The sequence below is a fragment of the Lepidochelys kempii genome, chromosome 5 (assembly GCF_965140285.1).
Source record: "Lepidochelys kempii isolate rLepKem1 chromosome 5, rLepKem1.hap1, whole genome shotgun sequence".
Taxonomy (NCBI): domain Eukaryota; kingdom Metazoa; phylum Chordata; order Testudines; family Cheloniidae; genus Lepidochelys; species Lepidochelys kempii.
The window spans coordinates 72945775-72969105 of record NC_136384.1 but is presented as its reverse complement, the minus strand read 5'-3'; the positions used below and the strand labels follow the sequence as shown (position 1 = coordinate 72969105).

Here is a 23331-nt window from a genome sequence, read left to right as displayed (position 1 = left end):
TGTACCCAGTGGGAGCAGAAGCAGGTCCACCTGTGTGTGTCAGTCAGGTTCTATTCATACATGTTTATACAATACTCAAGGTGCAGAAAGAAGAAAACTGCTAACGAGGGTCCCAATACTGCAATAGATTATGTTCATGTGCAGCCTCAACAACTTCCATGGGGCCAGCTACAGGCATGGCAGTATGCCCATGAGCAGTCGATTGTAGGATCAGGGCTTAAGAGTTGACATTAATGAGATTTCAACTCTAGATTAAAAGGTATGCTATTTCCTTTAGTTCTATAGTGAGATGTTCATTTGGGTAGAATGTAAGGACATGTTCCCCTGCGGAATTATAGAATATGGTATGCATGGACTTGACTGGCAACCTTAGGCCTCAGTCAATTTCTGCCATTCTTCCCAATTATGAATGCAAAGATGCAAATAGGGGAATCAGTTTTCATTGATGCAAGTTGGTTCACATTTGCCCCAAGCTGTATACTTAATTTTTTTTTATTAAGATAACTATTTGATGATGACACAAATGATTTAGGGTTTTTTGTTTGTTTCTGGGGGAAGTGGCAGCAACATAGAATCAATCATAGAATATCAGAGTTGGAAGGGTCCTCTGGAGGTCATCTAGTCCAACCCCCTGCCCAGAGCAGGACCAATCCCCAACTAAATCATCCCAGCCAGGGCTTTGTCAAGCTTGACTTAAAAACTTCTAAGGAAGGGGATTCCACCGCCTCCCTAGGTAACGCATTCCAGTGTTTCACCACCCTCCTAGTGAAAAAGTTTTTCCTAATATCCATCCTAAATCTCCCCCACTGCAACTTGAGACCATTACTCCTTGTCCTGTCATCTGCTATCACTAAGGATAGTCTAGATCCATCCTCTTTGGATCCACCTTTCAGGTAGTTAAAAGCAGCTATCAAATCCCCCCTCATTCTTCTCTTCCGTAGACTAAACAATCCCAGTTCCCTCAGCCTCTCCTCATAAGTCATGTGTTCCAGACCCCTAATCATTTTTGTTGCCCTTCGCTGGACTCTCTCCAATTTTTCCACATCCTTCTTGTAATGTGGGGCCCAAAACTGGACACAATACTCCAGACGAGGCCTCACCAACGTTGAATAGAGGGGAACGATCACATCCCTCGATCTGCTGTCTAGTAGCAAAAGAGGAGGTAGAGAAGCAGGGCCACGAGAAAGAGCTGACATGGTATTTATTTCAGTATTTCTGTCTCATGAATTTATAGCTGTGTTTCAGCATTTTTAAGTTACTGACTAAATAATATCATGTCCTGTAGCCGCATTAGTGTAGTGTTCTACAAAAAACATGAAAAGTATGTAAGATTGGGCAGAATCACATACATTTTCTATTCATGAGTTAAATATTTTAATCAACTTCTCACAGGGGTATCACATGGTACTAATACCAAAGAATCATCTGTAGAGCAATAAAATTACGTAAGATTTACCTGCACAGTTGTTGATGATATTATGATTATAGAAATAATATGGTTACACTGATTGAACAGATTGTAGGATACCAGTGAGAAATAAAAACAATTACATATGTCTACACATAAGATTATATGTACATAAACAGACTAACAGGGGAGTGATCTTTGATGAATGAAACTGATGCATTTCTAGCAGGCTAATAAATACAAATATAATGTGAAAGCTTTTGATCCTGTTTGAATCCTCAGGTAATAGGCTGCCTTTGATTTGAAATTGAAATGAATGAGGGGTCATAGGAAAGTGACAATCTAGAATGCAAGCCCAGAGCTGGTTTCATGTAAAGTTTATACTGTGACTACAAGATAAAGCTAAGTGCAAAGCCCAAAATCAAAGAAGAGAATATTTCTGGAGTATATGTTAATGAGCTGGAAAGATCCAAGATCAACAGTGATAAAAGTCTTTTATAAGCAGCTGATCTGCACTAGAAAATGTAATGAAATGCACGCCTGCCCTGCATTTTGTAAATAAGCCAAGATAATGAATAGTCTTTTTTTATTGTATCATGTATTTTGAATTTAGAGTAATAAAAAAATATTTATCTCCTAGCTGTTTTCCACAGAGGAAACAACCGTGTTTTATTTTCTACAAAGCAGTTACTAATATAGGTAACTTTTCAGTCTTCATCAATAAAACAAAAAATAAGAGCCTTCTAAGATTGCTGTCTTTTCTGATTTGAACTGCATATTAATTACACGGACGAATGTTAGATTAAAGGATAATATTTTCTGTCTGCATGGTTGTATTTTCTCATAGTCAAAGACCTAACCTGCATAGCATAACTTTGACATACTCTTCAGGAGATAATAAAAACTGCCTTTTAAAGCTTCATGGCTTCGAATCATTTACTTGTGATGGCAATAATCTTCCTATATCTAAGTATCCCAGGTGGAAAGTTACAATATAAATGCATTGTATTAATTATTTGGAACTTAAACTAATAAATTTCTGACACAAAGTGTTCTGTTGATCCCATAAGGCTCAATACTGCCAGCCTTATTTATGTTGAACAGTGCCCCACTAGGCAAGCAGTCCCACTGATTTCAGTGAGACTTCTTGCAAGCTAAGGTATTACTCGGTGTGAGAAAGGGTGGCAGAATCAGGCCCATAATAATTACTATTGCAAAGTAAGCTTACCAACACACTTATGAAATAAAGACTTGGAAAAAGAAAGGGACCTATTCCTTGTACAAGATATAGAGATTCACATTTTCATAGGAAGCAAAAGCAAATTGAATGAATTTCAAATAGTTGTTGGTCAGAGAAGTTTTAAGAAAACAACTGCACTCGAGTCAGCCTATAGAGAGTAATACAATGAAAATGATGTAGGCTCAGTTCTCTCCTGTTAAAAGTGCCTTGTTCAATAACTTTGCAGCTGGTAAAAAAGCCTGATTGGCAATGATTATATTTTCATACTCAGATAAAGATACTTTGAGCTTACCTGTTCTCTCTCTTTATCCTGATTCAACGGTATACTCTCCTGACAGCTTTGTTTTTCAGCTTGAGCTCAGCCCAAAGGTTGCTATCCCCATATTCTGGTGGCTAATTACAGACTGCAATCTCATCTGCCATACACAGCCTTCTTATTTGTCAATTCAAAAGCTTCCTTATAGGAATGAGTAGGAGAAGGGCAAAAAACTGCAGGTTCACTTCAGTCATTCGTGATCTCCAACTGAGACTTTATGCTCTGCTTTCAAGTTATAGGCTTTTCTTTTTTCTGTGGCAGGGCGGGGGGCAGAGGCGTGGCTGAAGAGCAACAAGCTACACCACTGCAGGTGAGAAAGAAAATGACCCTTCGCAAACAAGGCTTATTAGAAGTTCAAAAAGAAGTGTTAATAAAGCCTTCAAAGATATAAAGAAACCTCTTCCAAAGTCAGTCACCTTCTAGTGCTCAGAGGGGGAAAAAAAGGGAACTTCTGTACTTACAAAAGAGATACATCTGACAGGAAGGCGGATTACTGAAGAGGAGGGGACAGGCTATAGAAATGTTTGCGTGACTGACAGCCGACTGCCATTTTTCCTTTTGTCGTGCAGTCTTCCTCCTGCATGGTGCATGCAGACAGACACGTTACTACAAAATAGCACTCAGCCAGTTTCAGTCATCACACCCTCAAAAGATGAGCTCTGTTTGGCTTACAACCCAGCTCCACCAAATGTGCATGACTAGTACAGTTTGCTATGCAACCAGCTGTCATATTTGAGGATTACTATGTCATCGTCTATTTGATAGGACAGGGAATGACAACCTGAGTTTTCATAGGATTTCAATGTCCATAAAAGACTAGTTTATTTAAATACTTTCATGCTTTGCTCCCTCATTTGGGGCACAATCCTGCATCTCTGTCCCTTTCATTGACTGATGAACTACTAGAATATGATAGTAAAGAGATGCAAGGTGAAACTATTTGCCAAGGGCCAGATTCTGCCATCCTTATTCACCCTGAGAAGTACCTCACTCTGTAAGTGTTTCCATTGATTTCAGTGGGTCTGCTAAACAATCAGTGGGACTTCCTGCAGAGTAAGCAGAGTAAGGGAGGTAGAATCTGGTTCTAAAGGTTTATTTAGTGCTGGAGGAAAATATCAGCTTGAGACTGGACACTGTTTATCCACAGAACAGATACAGGAAAGCAGAAGCAGTGTAATCTTTCACTCACCAGCTATCTACATACCTCAAGCCTGACTTGTGTGGATGACATCTTCAGAAGAAAGGACAGTTCTGTCTCAACATGCATTCAGTCTGTGACCTCTCTGCTGAGACTAAAAAGCGAGTGCCAAATTAGGGCCTGAGTCAAAGCCCACAAAAATATGCAAATCTCTCCCCTGACATCAGGGTGCTTTGGATCATGCCATTTGTGCCAATTCTGACAGTGTTTGTGATGTGGACACCTAATAGGAAATGGACTGAGACAGTCAACTTTTTTCAGATAGGCCAATGAACAGGCTTCTGATGGTAACAACTTTCAGCAGGCAACATTTGAAGTGGTCTAGATTTCGAATGGTCACCCAGGTTCTTTTTTAATAATTATAGCATTTCATTTCTCAAACTCTAAGCCATAAATTCATTTTTTCCTGGTTATGTTATGACTCAGCTCAGCTTTCTCTGTTTTTAATTGTAGAACGAATTGGTTTTGATTTAAATTATGCAAAGACTGTACCCATATGAGTTGAATCATTTTTGTTATGAGCTTATTCTTGTATATTTTATGTGCCTTTCCTTTTTCTTAATTGCTTTCCATTACAATTCTTTGAAAGAGTATTGAACATTTATAACAATCAATTTTATGTCTGTACACATCCAGTTGGTATAATGGCGTACTGCTCTTTTTGAATTAATGAATGGTCCGACTTGTGATTTTGAGGGGGACACTGTAGGCGAGCAGTGAAAATGTAGAGTAGGGATAACAAGAGACTTGAGAAATGTTAATTTGAGGGGTTTTATGATGGCATGAACAGAGTTAGATATTGTAATGCAAATATAAGTATAAGCATTGTAAATACAAAAATCGTCACAAAGAGGACAATACAAAGACACAAACATTGACAGAGAACAGCTCAGTAATTTAGAAAAGAAAAATATAATAAGGAGGAGCGGTTTTGTGATTTAGAAACAGATGAGACTATAATCTGTATAAGTAATAAACCATACCCATGTACAGATGAGTTAATATGAGCTCTAATGAACCACAGTTACAAGCAAGGCTGATGCAAACTGAAATTCCCTTTGAATTATGGCAGCAAATAATACACTAGTTTTATTTTCCATAGCATGCTGCCTCTCTGATGCATTGGATTTTAAGAAGATTTGAGGCTGACTTGACTCAAAAAACCAAGGCTAATTTCTGAAACCCTATTTTGTCTCTGTTCATTCACAGTGGGCTTCACATAAATGAGTAAGTGGTGTACCAATAGGTCAGTGCAGTATAAAAGTTGACAGCAAGAAACAATTAAAATAAAGCTGGATCCATAGAGAAATAGCCAAAGGAAAGAAAGGAAAAAAGGGAGAAAGCTGATGAAAAAGGGAAAAGAAAATAGTTAAAGATGAATTGGCATGAATAAAATCTAACTGGGGGAAAAGGAATATGTAATATGCTACACTAGATGTTCCATTGCTGTCTGTATATGGAGATCTTCAGCGTTTGAGACTAGCATAGCCTCTAGTGGCTGGTACCTGTCATTTGATTGATATGCTAGGTACCTGAACTATTTATGCACTGTTATGCACCTGCCCTTCCATAAAACATGATGCCTTTATTTTATATTCTGTAAAGTGCATTTACCCCTAAGACTGAGAAATACGCTTTCTCCACCCCCACACACCGCGTGGTTAAGAGGAAAGTACTTAGTGAATAAGCTATGTTGCTCCTTCAGTAAGGAGACAAAGAAAAGTATGCTCTGTACTTGAAGAGCAAAAGCACTCTAACAAGTCAGTCACAAATAGTTCTTAAATTATCATAGCCATTACAGACTGATTAGGTCATAATCCAGCCTAACTGCTGCCAATACACAATTTTCTCACATCTGTGCCTTTTCTAGCATCTAGACCAGACTAAGTGGTACAGGTGACGAGGCTTCCACTACTTCCCTTAGGAAATTGCTACAAAGCCCAATAGTCACAGGATGCAAAGCTAAATACATTTCTTTGTCTTAAGACTTCCCCAGTAGCTCTTCACACAAGTAGTCATACCCTTTTAAACTCCCACATAGCACTTCTGAAAAATATCTACTCTTCATTCAGATATTACTCAAGTAGTAGGAAAGAGATCCCGCAAGCTAGATTTAGTTTACTAAGAATAGACTTAGGGCCACTGCCGCTAATGTACTTAATTCTAAAATGCTTCCAGTTACCCATACAGGGTTAGCACGATGAGGGGCCTTCAGAAATCTCTAGATATGGATGAGATGATGATGGAAAGAGGAACGGTTTAAGCGCATTAGACACTAAGGACTTTTTTGGAAATGAGATAGGCTGTGTGAAATGGGGTTCTACCTTAACCAAAGTAGAACAAGATTGCTGGTACGGAAAGTCATCCAGGTTTAGGGGGATTATCTAAAGTAGGAATTGAGGAAAAGCCAAAAGCTGCCAAAGAGCATTCTTATCAGATACAAGATTGTTAATAATTAGGGCTGTCAATTAATTGCAGTTAACTTACAGAATTAACTCAAAAAAATAAATCGCAAATAGAATACCAATTGAAATGCATTAAATATTTTGGATGTTCTTCTACATTTTCAAATATATTGATTTCTATTACAAAGTGTACAGTGCTTACTTTATATTATTTTTTATTACAAATATTTGCATTGTCAAAATGATAAACAAAAGAGATAGTATTTTTCAATTCACCTCGTACAAGTACTGTAGTACAATCTCTTTATTATGAAAGTGTAACTTACAAACGTAGAATTATTTTTTTACATAACTGCACTAAAAAAAAAACAAAACAATGTAAAACTTTAGAGCCTACAAATCCACTCAGTCCTACTTCTTGTTCAAATAATTGCTGAGACAAACAAGCTCGTTTACATTTACAGGAGATACTGCTGCCTGCTTCTTATTTACAACATCACCTGAAAGTGAGAACAGGTGTTCTCATGGCACTTTTTTAGCCGGCATTGCAAGGTATTTAAGTACCAGATACGCAAAACATTCATATGCCACTTCATGCTTCGGCCACCATTCCAGAGGACATGCTTCCATGCTGATGATGCTCATTAAAAAAAAAAATTCATTAATTAAATTTGTGACTGAACTCCTTGGGAGAGAATTGTATGTCTCCTGCTCTATTTTACCTGCATTCTACCATATATGTCATGTTATAGCAGTCTTGGATGGTGACCCAGCAAATGTTCATTCTAAGAACACTTTCACAGCAGATTTGACAAAATGCAAAGAGGGTACCAATCTGAGATTTCTAAAAAAAATAGTTACTGCACTTGACCCAAAAGAGCAAAACTCAGATGCAGAAACTACAGAACGTGAACCACCAAAAAAGAAAATCAACCTTCTGCTGATGGCATCTAACTCAGATGATGAAAACGAACCTATGTCGGTCCGCTCTGCTTTGTATCATAATTGAGCAGAACTTGTCATCAGCATGGACGTATATCCTCTGGAATGGTGGTTGAAGCATGAAGGGACATACAAAACTTTAGCACGTCTGGCATGGAAATATCTTGCAATGCCAGCTACAACAGTGTCATGTGAATGCCTGTTCTCACTTTCAGGTGACATTGTATACAAGAAGGAGGCAGCATTATCTACCGCAAATTGTAACCAAACTTGTTTGTCTGAGCGATTGGCTGAAGTAGGATTGAGTGGACTTGTAGGCTGTAACGTTTTACATTGTTTTATGTTTGAATCCAGGTTTTTTTTAATACATAATTCTACATTTTGTAAGTTCAACTTTCATGATCAAAGAGATTGCACTACAATACTTGTTTTATTTTTTAAAAGTGCAAACTGTAACCAAAAATATAAAGTGAGCACTGTACACTTTGTATTCTGTGTTGTAATTGAAATAAATATATTTGGAAATGTAGTAAACATCCAAAAATATTTAAATAAATGGTATTCTATTACGGTTTAACAGCGCGATTAATCACGATTAATTTATTTAATTGCTTGACAGCCCTATTAATAATACAAAGGTATCTCTGTATTCAGCAATGAATAGGAAATAAATTACAACTGAGCTGGGGGTGGGGACAGGTTAAGATCACAAAGACAAATTCTTGAATAGTAAAAAGTGTCATACAAAGAAGTTAAATAATTAATAGACATATTTATATAGATACTATATATATTACAGAGAAATGTAGGAGGTGAGAAAGGAGTAGTGCTATGCTTAGAAGATTCCATAGAGTCTCAAGAGAAAAATCTAAAGTCAGAAGAGGGATTCTGAGCACACAATATAGAGCTGAGTGAATAATTGATTTGTCAGTTTGGGATGGCTGAACTGAAAAAAAAATCAAACACAAAATTTGGTTAGTTTCAAATGGAAAATTTTTGTTTTTTCTTGCCAAAACAAAATAAAATTTCATTTTGGGTCAAACAAGTCAATTTTATTTCTTCAATTAGTTGTTTCTGGTTGTTTTTTTAGATTTAATTAAAAAAAGTATCTAAATTTCAAGATGATTTTTGATTTCAAAATAATGCTTCAAGACATTTGGTTTCAAAAAAGTGTAGAAACAAACCATTTCAACTTTTTAAATTTTGTCTCTTATTTGGCCAAAACATTTTTCCAAATTCAGATAGTTTCGATCATTCCAAAACTGCATTTTCAGCAAATTTATTATTTGACCAAAAATAATTACCCAGCGCTAATCAAAAGACTAATTAAATGTAATAAATACAGTAATGATTTGTAAAAACTGTATAAGATTGATAAATGAAGGAGCAACACATTATTAGGATTGGATGGTAGTATTTATCCAGGAGTGTTGAGGGATGAAGGAGTTGAGCTACTAACAAAAATATGAAATGTCTCATTAAAATCAGCTCCTAAATCCAAACACCGGAACAGTAGCAAATGAACCCTTTTTATAAAAAAAAAAAAAAAAAAAAGTGCTACAGATAATGATCACAGGAATTACAAACCAATAAACATTTCTTTAGTACCAGGAAATTGCATTGAAACAATAACTGAGAATTTATAAAATAGTGAGATTAACATGGAATTATATGAGCAAACCAGCATGACTTCTGTAAAGGAAAATCATGCCTCTCCAGTCTATTTGAATTCTTTGGTTTCTTTAATATCTACTTATTGGATGCTTTTGATGCAATACAATGGATAAAAAGAGCCAACTGACTGAATTTCAAAGGGCCCGAAGACTCCAGTCAGGATTGGAGCTTCATTGTAATGGACACTGAAACAATACAGAAGAAAAGATTGTTCTTGCCCCAGAGAACACTTTCCAAAAATCTTTGGCAAAGTCCTTCATGAGAGGAGAATTCATTCATTAATTCTCCTGCTCGTGGAGTGCACGCTTCAGATCACTCATTTCCAGACAGCCCAGTCTCCTTCCAATATCCTGGCCTGCTCTATAGTAAGGCTGAAGTGAGCGAGATTGGAAACCACAACTTCTCTCCAGCATGCATGAGGCTGTCAGTGAGGCCTTCTCCATCCAGCGTTGGTTGGATCAAATACATAAAGCTGGCAGGGTGATATGCACTCCAGTAGATGGAGCTGATGGTCAAGGCACCTGAGCCGGCGTTGAGTCATTTGGCAAGACCATGGAGGCTGGTTGGTCTGACTTTTGACATTCTTGTTCGTTATGTGATGAAATCACCATATGCCTTCAATAAGTCATTGCTGTCAAAAGCATCCAACAAGAAGATATAAAAGAAACCAAATACCTATGATCTGAGAATTAAAGTACTGTCATGTATTAGCAACTGGCTAAAAACAGAAAACAAAAAGAAATAACAAATGGTTAACTTTCAATATTCCAAGAGGGTAACAACAAAGTTAGAAAAGATTTCATGCCAGAACTGGGGGTATTCAATATAGTTACCAGTGATCTGGACAAGGGGATGAACAATGAGATGACACAATTTGCAGTTGCTACAATATTATTTAGGCTAGCCAAGACTGGAGACGAGTTTGAAGAAATGTAGAGGGACCTAACAAATCAGGTGACCATATTTTCCCAAAGGGAAAACGGAACACCCCAGGGGCCGACCAAAGACTCCCTCCCCGCGCAGGGCCTGCCCCAGCCCTCCCTGCTGTCTGCCCACACAGGGCCAGCCTGAGGCCCCCTGCACCTCTCCACACATGGGACAGCCCGAACCCCCCTGCTGCCCGGCCCAAGCCACTCTCCTGAGCCCTCTCTCCCATGCGGGGCTGGCATTGCCTCTCCCTCCTCCCCCTACATGTTCCTCCATGCCCCTGATGATCAGTTGGCAAGAGCAATATGGGACAAATGCCCAGTTTTGCCAAAAAAAGTCAGGACAGCCAGGACAAGGCTTAAAAAAGGGACTCTCCCGGCCAAAATGGGACATAAGGTCACCCTACTAACAAAGCTAGGTGAGTGGACAGACCAATGAGAACTTGTGCTCAGTGTGAAACAGAGGTCAAAAAAGCAGGATATTGTTACACGGTGGCTGTCTCCTGTAAATGAAGCAGGTGTGGAGCCCCTGTACCAGAACATGGCTAATTAAGAGGCTAATTTGGCTACACTGAGAGCTACAAAGTATTAGGGAGAATCTGAGAGACCCAGTGGGTCAGAGCAGTTTCCCTGAGGGAAAGGGCAGGTGAGAGCTCTCTGCAGACCCCTGGAAAAATGGAGGAATTGTCAGAGGAGGGGGCTGCAGGCTGACCTTGCTGGGCCAGCCAGTGCTGGGAGGCTGAAAAGGATCAAAGGCTAAGAGCAAGAGGAGGGACTAGTCTTCTGATCTTCCTGAGACAGAAATCCATGACCAGAGAAGGCTGTGTGCAGAAAAAGGAGATGCCCGTTGCCTCCCTGAGCCAGAGACTTGAAGCTGGAGGGCCAGAAAGGCTGAAGGTAAGAGATGCTGGGGCTGTACTGGAGAGCTGGGGCACAGTGAGAGTCGCTGTATCTAATGTACTGTCTGGACTATAGTTTTGGGACTTTGGTTATGACTTATGTGCATGGGGCTTTCTTTTGTAATAAATGAGCCCAGCAAAGGCTATTTGCACTCAGAAAGCCTGTTTGGACTGTATCTGGAGACTCTGAAGGACACTGAGTGCTGTGGTCTGTGCAGGAGGGTACTCCAGGCAGAGGCCACCCTGACGAATGTATAAAGAATGGGAAAGAAAATACTGAAAACACAATTTATAACAATATATAAATCAGTAGTACACCCTCACTTGGAATACCGTGTTCAGAGCTAGCCAGTTTATCTCAAAAAGGATACAGCAGAAGTATAGGGAGTTCATAGATGAGCAACAAAATGGATTAGAGGCATGGAAAGACTTGTGTATGACAAAAAAGAGAGAAATAAATTGGGGCTGTTTATTTAGAGAGGAGACAAATAAGAGCGGACAACAATAGAGGTATACACAATAACAAACGGTAGAAAGTCAAGTAAAGCACATTTCAATTAAAATGAATAGTAAACAATTTAAAACCCAATTAAAAAAAAACTATTTCCACAAAAGACAGCTAACCTTTGGAACTCACTGCCGCAAGATACCATTGAGCCCAACAGCTTAGTAAGATTTTAAAAGATTAGACATTTTTATGGGTAATGACAACCACCAGATTAGACCAAGTAAAAAACTGGAATGGTTATAAACCCCTATACTTCAAAGCAGAAGGTTATTCCATAATTATCTAGTTTCTGAAATTTTCCCTGAAGTGTGATAATTGACAGTGTCAGAGACAGGATGCTGAATGGGATGAATGGTTGGTCAAACTGGATATGGCAATTCCTCTGTTCCTATATTCCATGTAAATTAAACATAGTGAGAATGTAATCCTATTTATGTCCTGCTGCTTGTAGCACTCTATTCCAGTGTAGTTTTGGAATTCATAGTTGGCTCAGCCCTTCTTTATTGTCTCCTTTTTACTAGTTTGGTACCCTGAGGTATCTTGAAAAAGACAGCAGTTAATGCATCCTCACACTATGCTAACAACAATGCTCGCAAGCATGTAGGATGGAACAAGGCCACAGATGCAGCAATGTTTCTGGCCACAAAGTGTCTTCAAAGACCAAATGTACTAAACCATTTTTTTAAAAAGCCAGCAGCATCTGTGGTATTGAGACAAATGGAAAATTGTACTACAAATGGGCTCGATTGTGACCAGCCCACACCCACATGCCCACACTTCTCAGCTGCAGGACAGCACAAGTACAGCCTTTGTCCCAGAGGGAGAGGGGAGGAGGCAGAGCCATAGTTCTGCTCCCATCCACACCAGGCACAGAGGGCAGTACACACTGTATTTCCTTCAGGGACAGAAGCATTGCCCCTGCATGGTGGGACGACCCAGGAAGCGCTATGCCCCAAGAGCTTGTATATACAACATGCACCAACGCCTTACTGAAACAATATAGCCAGGTATTCACATCAAATGCCAGATATGATTTTTCCCATTTTGCTGCTGGTTAATGATCTGTGAAAACATCTACAGTTTAGATTTATCTATCACCAAGGGCAAGTCATGCCTGACCAACCTGATTGCCTTCTATGATGAGATAACTGGCTCTGTGGATATGGGGAAAGCGGTGGATGTGATATATCTTGACTTTAGCAAAGCTTTTGATAAGTATTCTTGCCAGCAAGTTAAAAAAGTAGGGACTGGATGAATGGACTACAAGTTGGATAGAAAGCTGGCTAGATTGTCGGGCTCAATGGTAGTGATCAACGGCTCAATGTCTAGTTGGCAGCCGGTATCAAGCGGAGTGGCCTAGGGGTCAGTCGTGAGGCCAGTTTTGTTCAACATCTTTATCAATGATCTGGATGATGAGATTAATTGCACCCTCTGCAAGTTTGCAGATGACACTAAACTGGGGGAGAGGTATATATGATGGAGGGTAGGGATAGGGTCCAGAGTGACCTAGACAAATTGGAGGATTGGGCCAAAAGAAATCTGATGAGGTTCAACAAGGACAAGTGCAGAGTTCTGCATTTAGAAAGGAAGAATCCCATGCACTGCTACAGGCTGGGGACTGACTGGCTAAGCAGCCGTTCTGCAGAAAAGGACCTGGGGATTATAGTGGATGAGAAGCTGGATATGAGTCAGAAGTGTGCCCTTGTTTCCAAGAAGGCCAATGGCATATTGGGCTGTATTAGTAGGAGCATTGCCAGCAGATTGAGGGAAGTTATTATTCCCTTCTATTCGGCACTGGTGAAGCCACACCTGGAGTATTGCATCCAGTTTTGGTCCCTCCGCTACAGAAGAGATGTGGACAAATTGGAGAGAGTCCAATGGAGGGCAACAAAAATTATTAGGGGCCTGGGGCACATGACTTACGAGGAGAGGCTGAGGGAACTGGGGCTATTAGTCTGCAGAAGAGAAGAGTGAGGGGGGGATTTGATAGCAGCCTTCAATTACCTGAAGGGGGGTTCCAAAGAGGATGGAGCTAGGCTGTTCTCAGTGGTGACAGATGACAGAACAAGAAGCAATGGTCTCAAGTCGTAGTTGGGGAGGTCTGGATATTAGGAAACACTATTTCACTAGGAGGGTGGTGAAGCACTGGAATGGGTTACCTAGGGAGATAGTGGAATCTCCAGCAGGAGAGGTTTTCAAGGCCCAGCTTGACAAAGCCTTGGCTGGGATGATTTAGCTGGTGTTGGTCCAGCTTTGAGCAGGGGATTGAACTAGATGACCTCCTGAAGTCTCTTCCAACCCTGATATTCTATGATTACTTTCTATTATTGTGACGAAGTGGGACTGTTCTTAATGTTTCCTCTGAATAGTGTGGGGGTGCCTCAGTTTCCCCTAGGCAGTTCTTAAGTATCTAGGGGGTGGAGTAAGAGTGTATGATCATTGCAGAGCCCTAGAGGGCATGTGTGTGCAGGAGTCTGGACACAGAGAATGGCCAACACCCTGTTTCCTGGCAACTGATGGCCTGGGCCCTTCCCCCCCTGCAAGGTGAGAGCTGAAGGGTTGGAGAACAAAGGAATCAGGTGACCACCTGGCCCGGGAAAGGAACAAAGCCCAGAGGAGGAGGGGCTGGAGGGGGTTTTCAGTTTGGGGCTGGCTGGGACATGGAGTGAAGTGCAGACGTGGTTGTCTGGCTCACTGCCCCCCAAAATGGACCCAGCTGAGGGGTCCCGTTCTCTGCACCTGCAAGCTCTATTTTAGACCATGTTCCTGTCGTCTAATAAACCTTCTGTTTTACTGGCTGGCTGAGAGTCACGTCTGACTGCGAAGTTGGGGTGCAGGACCCTCTGGCTTCCGCAGGAGCCCCACCTGAGCGGACTCGCTGGGGGGGAAGCGCACGGAGGGGCAGAGGATGCTGAATGCTCCGAGGTCAGACCTAGGAAGGTGGAAGCTGTGTGAGCTGTGTGTCCTGAAGACAGGCTGCTCACAGAAAGGCGACTGCCCCAGAGTCCTGACTGGCTTCATGGGGAGCAGTTCCAGAGCATCGCCCAGGGACTCCGTGACAATTATGCCATATCATAGGCTGGGGTCTGATGCAGCAGGTCATTAAAAAAAAAAAAATGCAGAGCTACCACCATATGCTGCCATTTTAAGAGCCAGGAGCTGTAAACCACTGAATACAAGACATGCTTAACATGGACATTACTAATTGAAATTTCCTTCTTTCTACAGTGAAAGCAGCTTTTTGTAGCAAAACAGCAGTTCTGTGCCTGAAAAAGTCTACCTTTGGTTTTCATGGAAAATGGTGAAATGCAAATTGCATTAATTTATGTATTTTTACTAATCCAACAATCTCTTTCTCCAATTTCATGAATATCAGGCTGAACCTTCCCCCTCCTCTTCACTCCTGCAGGCCTTGCGAGAGTGTGTGGGACCAGCTATGAAACTGAGAGAGACTGTGCGTATGTTAGAGTTTGAATTCCCTCATTGTGCCCAGGATAGACACTTCTTTTGCTTATGGCCTCCATAATGCAGCCAAACTGGAACTTTACAGAAGTAGTATAAACACAATGTAATTTCACAGCCACCCCGACCCCACTCTGTGCGTTCTGTATCTTGGTGAAGGATTATCTCCAGAGCTCACTCTTATAGGCTAGTGCACCACAGTAAGATATACTGAAAAAAAGAGAAATCAGAGCCTTTTCTTTGGGGCCTGGCCTTACAGGCTATACTGCTCCTTGTAGTTCATTGAGAAGCCTGAAGTAGAAGGGCATCCTACTATCAATACCACTGCTGCTCTGCTCAGTGTTATTGGTTACAATGCATATGAAAAAATAATCTCTGAAGAGGTCTGTGGTGACAATATTAGTTCTACATCGACCATGGTTTCCCCATCAGTCCAGGCTTAGTGGGGTCAGGAAAACAGGGTCTTTCTTAGTGTAGGCTCTCAGCCATACCTCCTTCCCCTGGACACAGACATCCTGCACTGGGGATCAGGAGAGATGAAAGAAAGAGAGGGGAAATGGTAGGAAGACCCTAGCTCCTAACTGTAGTGGAAAGGAAGAAAAAGTATAAGAGGAATCCATGATTACAATATCTCATTCTAAGAGCAACTGAACAGGAGTTCCAGGGCATAGTGTCAACAATGTGGAGAGGTAAGTCATTCCCACTCCAACACAGACTCCGACATCAATCCCACAAATGCCCTCATGTCACCAAAAACCAGCCCAGAAAAGTTCAGTCTCTATCAGTTTCAAGTGCTGTCATTTTCCCTGACCAGCTATTGGTGCCAAAGGTACAGTGCCAAGAAAGTCAGCAATTAATTTAACTAATGTATTGTGGGCCATTTACACCATCTGCTGCCCACAATACAGTGTCAGTCAAGAAAAGAAGGATGGAGACGGGGCATAAGTCTCAACATACCATTCGGAGGTAAAATACTCAGTCCAGCAGCTAAAACTCATGAAAACAAAGTCTAGTGGCCAAAAGGCTGAGCCCCTCTAGCAATGAGAGAATGAAACCAGGTACTGTCAGTATTATTTCTGAATCCTGTGGATCATGGGAGATTTCTTTCCAATTGTTTCCTGTCTATAGATGTATTTGTACCTATATGTGCACAAACACATACAGACATGTGTGGTTGGGTGAACATAAGACTTTTTACTGGGTGAGTGACTAACCCAAAAGCAAACAGTTCACAATTAAATAATGGCCCTGAAAAACCTGTACACAGCAAAAAGAAAAGGAGGACTTGTGGCACCTTAGAGACTAACAAATTTATTTGAGCATAAGCTTTCGTGAGCTACAGCTCACTTCATCGGATGCATGCAGTGGAAAATACAGTTGGGAGATTTTATATACACAGAGAACATGAAACAATGGGTGTTACCATACAGACTGTAACAAGAGTGATCAGGTAAGGTGAGCTATTACCAGCGGGGGGGTGGGGTGGGGGGGGGAGAGGGATGGGCCATTTCCAGCAGTTGACAAGAACATCTGAGGAACGGGGGTGGGGGGGGGGTGTGGTGGAATGGGGAAAATAGTTTTACTTTGTGTAATGACCCATCCATTCCCAGTCTTTATTCAAGCCTAAGTTAATTGTATCCAGTTTGCAAATTAATTCCAATTCAGCAGTCTCTCATTGGAGTCTGTTTTTGAATTTTTTTTTTTTTTTTAAATGAAGAATTGCCACTTCTAGGTCTGTAATTGAGTGACCAAAGAGATTGAAGTGTTCTCCAACTGGTTTTTGAATGTTAAAATTCTTGACGTCTGATTTGTGTCCATTTATTCTTTTATGTAGAGACTGTCCAGTTTGGCTAATGTACATGGCAGAGGAGCATTGCTGGCACATGGCAGCATACATCACATTGGTAGATGTGGAGGTGAACAAGCCTCTGATAGTGTGGCTGATGTGATTAGGCCCTATGATGGTGTCCCCTGAATAGATATGTGGGCACAGTTGGCAACAGGCTTTGTTGCAAGGATAGGTACCTGGGTTAGTGTTTTGTTGTGTGGTTGCTGGTGAGTATTTGCTTCAGCTCGGGGGGCTGTCTGTAAGCAAGGACTGGTCTGTCTCCCAAGAACTGTTCCTCACACGTTCTTGTCAACTGCTGGAAATGGCCCACCCTGATTATCACTACAAAAGGTTTCACCCCCCTCCGCCGGTAATAGCTCAGCTTACCTGATCACTCTGGTTACAGTGTGTATGGTAACACCCATTGTTGCACGTTCTCTGTGTATATAAAATCTCCCCACTGTATTTTCTACTGCATGCATCCGATGAAGTGAGCTGTAGCTCACGAAAGCTTATGCTCAAATAAATTGGTTAGTCCCTAAGGTGCCTCAAGTACTCCTTTTCTTTTTGCGGATACAGACTAACACGGCTGCTACTCTGAGACCTGTCATTTTACACAGCAAGTAATCCTTCTACAAAGGCTTGGTATAACAGTTATCCAAGGTGTTTCTAAATGTATTTTTGTAGCTAAGTATCTGGACTAATTTTGACATTGCCTATATGTCTCTGAACGTAATGACTGATTCATTGTGGAGTCACAAGAAACCTCTGCTGCTGAGTAGTTAAAGGACATTTTATGTATGTCAAGAAGCCAGGGACAGACACTCATGATCAGCATGGCTCTAGCCCATTCCCCAGCCTGCCTTCCTCCTCCCTCTTTCCAAGTTGAACTATGCCCCCACAATCCCTTCCTGTAGATGGCAAGTTTCTATCTCTGTTTTATCTTCTTAGGTGGAAGACTGAAGCAGCACAGAATCCTGGTGCCTGAAGAATGGCTATAGCGTTGCTTTAGTGGAGGGAGAGCATTGGGTAAATAGTTTTTCAGAAACCTTTTGTCTTTTTTATTTTTTAAGTAGTTTATAGGTACAGTTTAATTACAGGATTGTGGCATAAGGGGTGAGTAAAAGCAAAAAAAAAAAAATTCTCAAGCACCAGAATCACAGAGGATTTCAACACCTCTTCCTTGTCCACCAGTCCTTTATCCCTGCACCCACTGAGATGTTAAGGCACAAAACAATGTGAGATAGGGGTGAATAAATACCAACTGATGTTTGCCATTTGTGACCAAATGTGCCTTTGACTGGGTTAAGCTATAAAGTTACTAGTGCAAGAAATTTAGAAACAAAAGTTTGGACCAAGGCATGAATATATATATATATATATATATAGTGGCAAAATACCTTGTTTGCCTCAGCAGGCTCAGTCCTTTTTAGCCTTGGACAAGGCAAATCCTTATAGGTGGCACAGGGTCCTGGTCCTGCTACTCCTCTCCTGAGTCAGTCCCTTGTGCTTGTTTTCCTTCCCTTCTGGGTAGGGAGTGCAGCCTCCCTACTGGGAGGGTCTGGTGTCTTGCTACAAACTGCTCCCCTCACTCCCCCCCTCCTTCCACCCAGGGGAGGGTTTAAAAAGGCCTCAAGTAGTTGGAGTCAGCTGAACCTAAGTGGTTCCCTAGCAACCCCCTTTCCAGCTGAACCTTATTGCCCCTTGGTTATCTCTCCTCAGTGGATAGGGAGGGGCCTTTTAACCCCCTGGGACTAATTACTACCCTCCCCCTTTGTAGCTGTTTGTCCTGGGTTTACCACTCTCTCTCTCTCTCTCTACACACACACACACACACACACACATATATATATAACTTCTGCAATAGGCTCATATGGTTGGAGTTCCACAGCAGTAAATTATGAGCATGTACAAGGGAGCCACAATGTCCACAGCATTACACAGCACAACATACCATTTTTGTGATCGGTTCTTCCAAGGATTTGCCAGTACCAGTCATGCTTTTTCATCCCACTTTAGAGTTTAGGACTTCTCTGAACCTTTTACACCATTATGGGCTCCATCCTGGATGTGCAGAGTACTCTGGCTTGGATCCAGCAAAGCACTTAATTAGGTTTTAAGCACCTTAGTACTGTTGAAAGCTAATTGTGTGCTTAAGTGCTTTGCTGGATTGAGGCCAGATTGCTCAGCACCATGCAGGATTGAGCCCTTTTAAAGAAACAACACATTTCTTGGACATTTCCGTTGACCAGACATCTACTTGTAACTACCTAAATCTTCACCAGGAGCATAGTTGGTTTCTTTACAGGACATTATAATACGTATTGGAGCTAAGGCTAAAGCAGGATAGTTCAGTTTTCATTTCATGTGTTATGCTCATAATTTTACTTGTGTAAAGTGGCAGTGTCAATTTTAGCAGTACAAAGAATTTTGTTTTCCCCAAAGAAACTTTACAAAGGTTGTGGTTATGGGTCGATCTCTCTCGCTTTTGAGCCTGCTTTACCAGTTGGGATGAAAGGAATTTGCACTTCCAGGAAAAGAAAGCAAGAGCTAGCAATTTACAGATTGTGCACTCAGAAACAGGTCTTTCCCCATCTGCCACCCACCAACATCTTTGTGAAACTATCATTGTTTGCCCTGTCTTTGCATTGCCAAACATTTTTGGTCGGAGGTGGGTGGAAGGAAGAAGAGAGAAAAACTAAACAAAAAACAAAAACATACAATAATAGCCTGCATTTTATTTGAAGGAAAAATAAACCCTATTCCACGCCCCCTCCCCCCCCCCCCACGTGAGCCACGTGGCATTGCTCACTCCTATATGTTCTCCATGTTAGCCTACGGGAGCTGAGTCAGAAGCTGAAAACAATGTTGAAAGGTGAAAGTCACACCGCTGTAGAAAGCTCAAGTAAACAGGCTCTGTACGGTGAATTAAAATAGAAACTTGGCACAGAGGTAGACAATTCTGCTGCAGCCCATCTACTACAGTTGCCCTCTACCCTGCAGCATTTGTGTCTAGTGGATGTAATTCATGGACCCAATGGCCACTGCTCCATCACTTCCCTGACCTACTCACATGACACCACACACACACCCCTCTCCTGTGTGCAATGCCAGTGCAGAGCTTGGCAGCACACAGGTAGATTCTACATCACTTTATGCAGCATTTTCAGTGTCCATCTCCCCTATGTTAGTGGAACCATTGCAATCTGCTGCATTCTGGCCTTTCTGCAGTCACAGAGAGGCCAAAAGGATGTCATCCCCTTAGAAAAGAAACTGCAGCAATATATGAGTTCTATAGATCTGAGTCATAATAAAACCAAGGTTTTTCAATATTGTGAGCTCATTTGATATTCCAGTGAAACAACAGGTATATTCTGCAGTCACTTAACATTTCTGTGGGTCATGGTGCAGGGTAATATGAGTATATATTGCAGCCAATGATATTAAGCTTTAAATCAAACAGTTCTAGCCCTGTTTCAGCAAAGCATGCTTAAAGCTAAGCATGTGCTTGAGTGCTGACTGAATAGATGCTTATTTTACCTTGGGCTGCCATTAGTTTTATCAATTACTATCCAGTTTCCTGTTACAGCAGTTCAACAGTACATGTGCTCCTTCTTGGAGCCAAACCTAGTGATGATTTACAAATGCTCCAAACACTTCAATGGCCCCATCAATATGGCATAAGTCATTGCAGAAAAGGTCAGCACTCATCATCCAGTTTGTGTCACTCAGCATTCACACTCCGTTTCTTTGCTCTCACTGCACTGGGAAAGCTGAGAAGTACTTCCGACATGAAAAAAAATGCTTGTTATATTTGTATCTCCACAGGGAAATGTGTTTGTATTAGAGTAATTCCCTAACTCCAAAACTCTTCCAAAAATGAGAAGCATAGAAATCTTACCAACTCAAAGCACACAGAATAATTACAAAGGCAAAATGGATAAAGTTAAGAGCTTAGAGATGAATTCTTAATTACTGTGGATAATAAGGCCATTTATTTATTAAGGATTATAGTTTTATTAGCATTGTATTATTCATTTGAAGGTCAGAAAAATCTGCTTTTCAGATCACTTTGCGGCTATAAGCACTGCAAACAAAGTTACCTTATTTAGTCTCAAAACTAACATCAGCATTAATTCAACATTAATTCATGACATTTTATAGGTCCGTTCAGATATCAGGCCTTAGTTTTTTCATACACAGCTGTGATCTTGAAAGGTAATGGGGTGTGTGGGCTAAATGATATTTTCTTTGCTTTATATTGCAATAAAATTTAACCCCTTACAATTCCCTGGTTCTTCCAGTTGAGAAACACTGTCTTAGACATTTGGTAAAGGGGATCTCTTGAACTTTGTGTGTCCAAGTCATTTGTTCAAATCCAGCCCAGGACAAGTGTGATAGAAAGTTGTTAGTTACTGACATTGACCTGCAGTATGTGAAGTGAGTTGGTGATCTCAGTTCAGTTTGCTAGTGGACAGGTATCCGCCCCACATACTGGTTGTAGTTACAATAAGTTATTAATTTCTCTCTTGTGGGGGGAGGAGTTGGTACTCCTTTTAGTATGGGAGTTTTAGTCCAAATTTGATGGGTCCGGATGAGGGTGCTTCAATAGAGGGACTTTTTTAGGCCAGCCACATAAAAACATATGGCCCAACCCAGTTAAGTGTTCAAAGATTAAAATACTTTCCTGGTTCGTACTGTCGTTCTGAACAAACAGAACAGCGCAAGGTAAGATTTCTCTGGTATCTCAAATACACATACAAAGCTACCTCCCCCCATTCCCTCACCTTCTCTTGGGCACAGCAGCTCAAGCTCTAAACTTCTCCCTTACCCCGTCAGCCAACCTATCTGGTAGGCTTATGTGAAGACTTATTCCCATTATCTCAAAAATGAAGTCTCAGCAGCAACAGCGTCTTTAAAAGCTCGCCCATACCACTGGGTAGACGGATATCCTGCCTCTTTTTGGGAATGGAAGCAGAGAGCTCCTCAACACTTAGCACCTCACAAGAAACAGTGGAGCAATTCATTTTTTCCTGGGAGGTTTTACAGGGTATCCATCTTAATCCTCTCATTACCAAGGGATAGCTACACCACTTCTCCCCTCCCCTCTTTTCATTGTTCCTTCTTTTTTTGCTATCCTTTTATTTAATCTTCAGGTACTCACCTAACATCCCTGCCCTACCTTCAGATTCCAGAGAGGACATTTATAGAGTCAGAAAGACTAGTTCTCAGCTGTTTGCTGTCAGACTGGGAGGACATGTCTAGTGGGGTCCTGCAGGGGTTAGTCCTGTGTCCAGTACTAGTCAATGTTTTCATTAATGACTTGGACAACGGAGTGGAGAGTATGCTTGTAAAATTTGTGGAGGAGGGGTTCAAGCAGTTTGGAGGACAAGATTAGAATGAAAAATGACCTTGATAAATTAGAGATTTGGTTTGAAATCAACAAGATGAAATTGAATGAAGACACGTGAAAAGTACTGCACCTAGGAAGGAAAAATGAAAAGCTCAGCTACAAAATGGGGAACAACAAGGTAGAACTTGTGGTAGTACTGCTGAAGAGGATCTGTAGGTTATAGTAGATCACAAATTGAATGAGAGTTCACAATGGGATGCAGGTGCAAAAAAGGCTAATATAATTCTGAGGTGTATTAACAGGAATGTTGCATGTAACAGGAGGCAATTGTTCACCTCTACAGGGTTCTAGTGAGGCCCTGGCTGAAGTTCTGTGTACCACACTTAAGGATAGATGTGAATAAATTGCTGAGAATCTGGAAGAGAGGAACAACAAAAAACAAGAACAAGATAAAAGATTTAGAAAACCTGACCTATGAGGATAGGTTAAAAAAATAGGGGCATATTCAGTCTTGAGAAAAGATGACTGAAGGGGGACCCAATAATAGTCTTCAGATATGTTATGGGCAGTGATGGGCACTTTTGGCCGGTTGTTAAATTTAGAAGCCCTTTTAGAACCGGTTGTCGCGAGGGACAACCGGTTCTAAAAGGGCTTCTAAATTTAACAACCGGCCAAAAGTGGCGCCTTAGGCGCCGACTCCGTGGGTGCTCCAGGGCTGAAGCACCCACAGGGAAAATATGGTGGGTGCAGAGCATCCACCGGCAGCTCCCTGCCCCACCCCACGCCCGGCCCCAACTCACCTCACCTCCGCTCCGCTCCCTCCCCACTTCCTGCAAATCAGCTGTTTGCGCAGGAAGCCTGGGGGGGCTGAGAAGCAAGCGGCAGCTTCGCGCTCAGGCTCAAGAATAAGGATGTGGGAGCGGAGGTGAGCTAGAGCTGGGGGGGAGCACGAGAAGAGCCGTCCGTGCCGCAGCAGGTAACCCGGGGGGGGGCGCAGGGGAACCGCTCCCCACCCCAGCTCACCTCTGCCTCCCTGGGCCTGAGCGCAAAGCTGCTGCCTGCTTCTCAGCCTCCTCCCGACCAGAGTTCCCATGTGAACAGCTGATTCGGCCGCTCCCCCTGCTCCCCTCCTAGCTATGCTACCCCACCCCTAGGAGCCAGAGGGACCTGCT

At 41.6% G+C, this 23331-nt stretch overlaps 1 long non-coding RNA gene across 1 annotated transcript in view; it reads left to right on the top strand.

Annotated features, from left to right (window-relative positions):
• Positions 1 to 23331, top strand: part of LOC140911512 (uncharacterized) — a 101723-nt gene that overhangs the window by 66692 nt on the left and 11700 nt on the right. The window contains exon 2 of the long non-coding RNA XR_012159003.1: positions 17758 to 17835. This is a non-coding gene — a long non-coding RNA (uncharacterized LOC140911512). The remainder of the gene's footprint in view (positions 1 to 17757; positions 17836 to 23331) is intronic.